The sequence below is a fragment of the Nothoprocta perdicaria genome, unplaced genomic scaffold (assembly GCF_003342845.1).
Source record: "Nothoprocta perdicaria isolate Ctin4 unplaced genomic scaffold, notPer1 scaffold_43, whole genome shotgun sequence".
Taxonomy (NCBI): Eukaryota; Metazoa; Chordata; class Aves; order Tinamiformes; family Tinamidae; genus Nothoprocta; species Nothoprocta perdicaria.
Window position 1 is genome coordinate 2,871,047 of NW_020455677.1, and position 6,795 is coordinate 2,877,841.

Here is a 6,795-nt window from a genome sequence, read left to right on the forward strand (position 1 = left end):
TTTTTTTTTTTTTTTTTTTTTTTTTTTTTTTTTTTAGTGGCAATGACACGCTGTATTTTTATGAGATCCCTATTATGTAGACGGGCGCATTGTGCTGCGGCTGCCTCGCAGTTGTCGGATCGTTTCTATCAGATGAAAGATTCTGAATAGTTTTCTTTCCACAATGCATCCTTTGGGTCCCGGTACAAAGACGGTAGGCACGGTATACACTTAAACAGCTCTGGCACCGAGCAGGATTAAATAGCGCTTATATCGAGTTCCTCCTGCGGTGTAATACGCGCCGAGAGCAGGATGAAGTTCCTTTGGCAGCTGAGGACCCATTAGGGTCCCATGTCCTGGTAGCAATTCCCTGATTTTTCTTATCTGCCGCAGTCGTGAAGCTGGGACMAATCATTATAGCAGGGTTTAAAAATGGGCAGTTTCCTCAGGAAGAGCGAGCTCGATAACGGAGCCCTCTAACAACCCCTTGTGCTCCACTAAAGGGGCGAATTAACCCTCATCCCCGAGTGCGCAGCTCCACAGAGGGGTGCGCGGCTCTGCGCGGACTCCCGCGCGTGTCCCGAGCCCCGCGGGGCTGCTGTGCGCTCCCGACCGGGGCCGCGCGCAAGGTGCTCGGCTGCGCTGCGCGCTGCGGGCCCGGCGGGCTCGGGGCTCCCCGGCGGAGCCTGCGCGGCTGCGGACGGCTCCGYGCCGCGGATTTTCTCCCTCGCTGCTCAGTCAAGCGACTTGACCAAACTGCACGTGCTGAGCGCAACTTTTTCTTTCTTTTTTTTTTTTTTTTTCCCTTCTTCTTCTCCTTCTCCCCCTTTTCCCAGCTTTGTGCTCTCCGCTGATTGAGTCCCCATATTAAGCTCGAGATCCTTTCTAAGCAACTGCTAAGAAGTCAAGAGCATCCTTGCTTGCTTTCTCTCCCTGGCCTTTCATGCCCTCAATTTGTTATTCTACTGACACTTTCTTAAAGTTAGCGCCTAGCATTGAAACATTAGCGACAAAAGCCCTGGAAAATCTCTCCCTCCTCACCGCTAAATCCTCTGATGGGTCAATGCGTGGCGAATTTTTATTTGATTTCCAATAATCTCCAGCACTTGAATATTAAACCTACCTCAGTCCAACGCTTCTCCTATGGAATATTTTCCAGCTTTGCTCTGGGAAGTGCAGATACTCAGGTTTCCTTCCACGTGCACCCACTGATTTATAAATGAGTGTATACAGCTGTCTTCATATATATCTACATCTCTATATCTGCGGTAACGCTTTCATTTTGTGTCAAAATAACATATCCTGTCACTCCACGCCGAAAGTGTATTTATCGAATGAAATAGTTGCATCTTCTTTATCAAACCTTCACTTCTCTTTTACACAGTTGTTAAATATCTTTTCATTTCTTTTCCTATTTTAAAATGTGTATTAGAGTAATTGTTACTTGGAGATCTTTTGTATATCTATAGCTCCTTTGAGTCTTATCTTTTCTTTTCTTTTAATCTTGTTAATCGAAATTATATACACATTTCTCAAGAAATCCAAGGAATATAACTTTTTTTTAAATAATATTAATAATAAAAAAAGTTTCGAATCCTGGAGTTTTGCAGTAATTGTTTTCTTTCTTCCCTCTTTTTTTTTTTTTTAAAGTAAATGTTCCTAACTTGCCATTTTTTTTTTCTTTTTAATGAAGATCTCTAAATCCTCTTCACTTTATTACCCGGATTTCGTGAAATGATTCTTCAGTTCTCTGCTTTAAATAAGTTTTAGTGTGCGCCACGAATGAACATTATCCTCTAACCTGAGGTCAAGTGAATGCTAATTTACATGACAAAGAATAATGCCCATTTTGTCCAATATGAAACAACTTCACCTTCGGCATCATTAAGAAGAATTTAGCACTTTCAGGGTGTTTTTTTTTTCTCCTTTCCTTTTTTTTTTCCGTAAATACCCGCTTATATATAGTGCAATTTCCCTCTTAGAAACCACAACAGGCCAACTTCTTGTGCTCTTGAATTTCTGCGTTATTTTTGTAGCCCTCAGTAGAGCAAATTTGCACCTGCTGGTGTTCAAACTTTAACGTATTAGCAGAAGAGGACTTATCAGGCCAGCGCACTGCCTCGAAACAAATGAACAACCTTCGATAAAGTAAACGCGGGGCCGAGAGGGGAGATCCCAGCATTTCAAGCATTGTCCTGCGTGTCCCTGCTCCATCCAGAGCAGCGGCGGGTTATTTGCGGGGGCGGGGGAGTGCTGCAGAGCAGACGAATTACCGCTTTATCCACCCCACCCCCCCCCAACACACTCTCACTTCCAAATTTCTACTTCTCTTGGGGCACTTTAACCTGCTAGATGCCTTATTGCCCTGGGCCTGGAGCAGTGCCCTGGATGGGGGGATTGAAACGAGCGAGGGACACCTCAAGTGCCCCCTTGGGGCTSCAGCCCCGCGGGCCGCTCGCCCGCAGGATCCCTGCTCGCTTGCAGGAATTAGAAGCGAGGAGCAAACTTTTAAAGCAGGAGGTCGTGCTCTGGCTGGGCTGCCTCCTTCTCTCCCTCTTTTACGGTCACTTCGAGCCCGGATTTCCACCCCCTCTCTCTCACCCGCCCGCACTGGGGGCGCCCGGAGGGTCTCCGTCCCAATATCCAACTCACCGTCCGCACGATCCTGCCCGGCCAAAGTTCCTCTCTTGGAGCCGCCGCCGCGACCACCGTCCCCTCCGCGGCCCGGGGGGCGCAGGCGGCTGGGGGGGAGGCGGGGGGGGAGGCCGGGCCGTGCGCGCCCGCGCTGCGCGCCGCCGAGCGCAGCCTCCGCGGCCACGCGCGTTCCCCCCCGCGCGCCGCCCCCCTCCGGCGGGGCCCTGTCCCGGCCCGGTGGCCGGTGCCGGTCGGGCAGCTCCGGGGCTTTCGGCGCCGTGCGCGGTTTGTTGGGGGCTACGCGGGGGGAGCGGGGGCGGTTGGGGCTGACAAGGGGCTCCGGCGGGCGCGGGGAGACGCCGTTCGAGCAGAGCTCCCGCGTGTCGCGGGCTCTTAACGGGAGCTTTGCTCGGTCACCGAGAGCAATAGAAAGTATACGGAAATCAATATATAGACAGTGTGGAGGGCAGATAATGGATTCGAGTCAGTGAGTGTTATAATCTGCATTATGGGCTTCCTATTGTTTAGACTGAGCACAAATTTCCAAAGGGTGAAGAGTGTAGGGTTTTTTTTTCCTTCCTTTTTTTTTTTTTTTTTTTTTTTTTTTGGAAGGCTTTGTGTGTAAAGGGGGAAGGGGGGTGTTAAATCCTCCTGCTACAATTATCAGAGTAACCCCCCTCCCCTTCCCGCCAGCCCCATCTGATTTTAAAGGTAGTGCTTTCCCGGCGAAGCTAATGACTTTCATTTAATTGAACGTGCCCTGATGTAGCGGATTGTTCTCGTAGCCCGGCGCCTTTGTTGCTTTTTGGGGGAAATAAAGCTAATCAAACCTTTTGTCACGGCCAAATTCTCCCTCAGGGTCTTCCAAACATTTGTTTGAATAATTCACCTCAAGACTTGAAAATACTAATTGATTTTAAAATGCTGGCCCGGAGGGACGGGGCGGTGGGGGAGTCAGGGGAAAGGCGGTGTGTGTCCGTGTGCAGGGGCGGGCGGGAGCTCAGGGCTGGCAATGTGCAGGCGAGGAGCGAACACCTACCTGCCCGGCAGCCGGGATGGCCTCGCCCGCCGCACGAACCCACCGGCCCATCTGCCGCCCCCCTGGCAGCAGGGCGAGCGCGGACACTGCGCGGGCCGGCGCGGCTGCTCCGCGCACCGGCAGGCGCGGAGTTAGGGGTGGGCTCGGCCGGGGTGGGGAGGGGGCCGCGGGTCCCCGTCGCCTCAGCCCCATTCAGGGAAGAATTTTGATGCGATTCATTAGAAGTAACGAGTTGACATAAGGTAAATCTACATCGAGGGGGCCTTTCTTTGAGTGCACGGGGAAGCTTCATTAACCATCGCTAACAAGGCGTGCAAATGCTCTGATTGGGCAGCTTTCTTGTAACGCCGGGGCCTTAGCAGGATGCCCACCTAATGAGGGTCACTACAAGAGACTGATAAAATATTCAAATTTCCCGTCGCACCAGGAACTTTGTGTTAAAGGAGAAAGTTGCGGCAACTGTGTGGCTGTTTACCTCGGGAAGGCGCACTCGGGGGAGAGGGCAGCCAGCCCCGACAGCTACATCTTCCAGATAAGCCCAGGGCTAGAGGGTAGCGCTTTTTTTTAATCTTCACCAAACTTCCCTTCACCTTCCCTCCTTCTCTCCCTTCTCTGGTTCTAATTATATATTTTTTTTTCTCGGGTTTAATGAGCTGGTAAATAAATACTCATCTACAAGGTCTCTGTCTATTAAAAAAAAAAAAAAGAAAAAGAGAGAAAAAAAAGAATTATTACAGTCAGCCTGATGGCTTTAATGGCACGTCAATCATTTCAAAGTTGCTGGTTGTTGCGAGTATGTCAGCCTCTGTACACATCACTGCTACTTTCTTCACTGCCGCGTTTAAAGGCTACCCCCCTCCCTCCCCCCGCAATTTGTTTCTCCAAGTTTTCATTGCTAGGTTGCGATTTCTAATTAGAGCTAAGTATTTCACTTAATATTTAATTTAGACGCCCAGCACATATATCATACATAGATCAGTCAATCAAGTGTCCCTTGCTGATAATGCTACATCATTAAGAGTTGTGTTTAATTCAGGAACTAGTGACTGCGCGGCTGCTGCTGCTGCGCCAGAGCAGGTAACTTGCGCCTTCGGAGCCGCGATCAAATTGAGGGAGGCGGCGGGGACGAGACCGACCCGAGCCCGAGCCCGAGCCGGGCGGCTGCAGGGCCGCCGCTTCCTCGGGAAAGTTTGCGGCTTCCCAGCTCGGGACCGCTCGGCGGAGGGAAGCCAAAATCCTTCTCACCCTCCTTGGGGAAGAAACAAAAACAAAAGTTTCCACCCTTTTCCATCTTTCAGTCGCTGTGTTTACGAGGAATAATAAAAATAAAATAAAAAAAAAATAAAAAATAAAAAACCAGACAATCCTAAAAGTTTGCCCTAAGAGTTCTTACATTGTTTTGGGCCAGTAATAGAATACCCCTTCGGATTCTTAGACCAATCCAAACCGTTAAAGAAGAAGAAAGAAAAATCCAAAAATCCCACCACTTTTCCCTCGTATTTCTTAAGAACAACCTGCACAGCGAGAATTGCACCGACACGATTGAATTAAGGGAGCCGAATGGGCCAGATCTTACATCTCCATCAAAACCACATTCATGTATCCTGAGAAAACGTGACAAGGAAAATAGAAAGAAAGAAGGAGAGAGAAGAAAGGAGAGGCGGAGGATTTTTTTTTTTTTAAGCCGGCAGCTGTACAAAATTGTGAGCACTTGCCTCCGACAAATGACCAGAAATCAATTATATCGTAATTAAATATATATGTTTTAATGCCCGCGCCGGGTTCTCCTTTACCTGCCCTCGCCTGTCCCGGTCTCCCCCCTCGGCTCTGCCCGCGGTGCCGCCGCGCGTCCCGCTCGCCGGTTCCCTGCCCTGGCCCCGGCTGCGCCCCAGCCTCCCCCGATAAAAAAAAATAATCAGCCCTCGCCAGCGGCTTCGCCTGAGTCACTCCCGAGTCAGGATTAACGGGGCACTAACTAGGCAGCAGAAAATCGCAGCCTCCTGGGAGCTGCCATCAAAACAAGCAGCGAAATAAAAGAGCTTCCCTCCCTGCTTCCCTTCCTCCTAGCCCCGAAAAAAAAAAAAAAAAAAAAAGTGCTCCAGGTTGGCGGCCAGGCACACAAGCACCCGCGCAACTTCGCAGGCTCCTTCAGAGAAGCAGCGTGGGCATTTATGGGTTTATTTAGAGGGAGTCTATTTTATTATTGTTGTTATTATTATTCTCGGGTTTTGGGCGATATTATTCCCCCCCCGCACCTCCCGCCCTGCAGAGCCTCATGTCATCCTAGCAGCTAAAACAATGCACCATGCGGGACCAAGCACGAGTGACCGGGAGCGGAAAGCGCTTTCCTCCCCCGCGAAGGGGACCAGCGACTAGGGGCTCCCGTCTGCCCTGCCCGGGACCCCCCGAGCCCCACGCGCGACGTTGGGGGAGGGGAAGAGCTGGGCTGCGCAGAGCTGCGCGGCCGCGGCAGCCTCCTCGCGGGACCTGAGCGCGCCGAGAAGCAACTTACAGGATCCGGAAAGGATTTCGCCATCCGAGAGGGCAGCGGCTACCGCCGCCGTGCTCCGCGCCCGGCTCCGCGTTGCGCGGCTGCTGCGCGGCTGCTGCGCGGCTGCTGCGCGGCTCCCGCCGGCTGCGCGCTCGGCGTTGGCCGCGCGCACTGACAGTTTGCAGCCAGCAGCTGCAGTCATTAAAAGCCATTTACACCCTGGCCTCGGCATACAAAGCTGGAGCGCCCGCAATTATGCGCTTGCACATTTGGGGACACGGGAGCTCGTCCCTCGCCGGCAGCCGGAGAGCAGCGCCCAGGAACGAAGCKGCGTCCGCGCCCGCGCTCCGGTGCGGAGCGGGGCTTTGGGAAGCGCCCGGTATGAGGTGCTCGGCACATCGGGGTTGCAGAGCTGCTGAGCGTTAGGAATGGGGGCACAGCAAACATGCAGGGCATGGAAATTCCCTCCAGGACGGGCGGGCATGGAAGGAAACGTTTTGCGCAGGGAGAGGAAGAGGGAAGGAGAGAAAGACAAGAAAGAGAAGGAAAAAAAAGAGAAGAAAGAAAGAAAGAAAGAAAGAAAGAAAGAAAGAAAGAAAGAAAGAAAGAAAGAAAGAAAGAAAGAAAGAAAGAAAGAAAGAAAGAAAGAAAG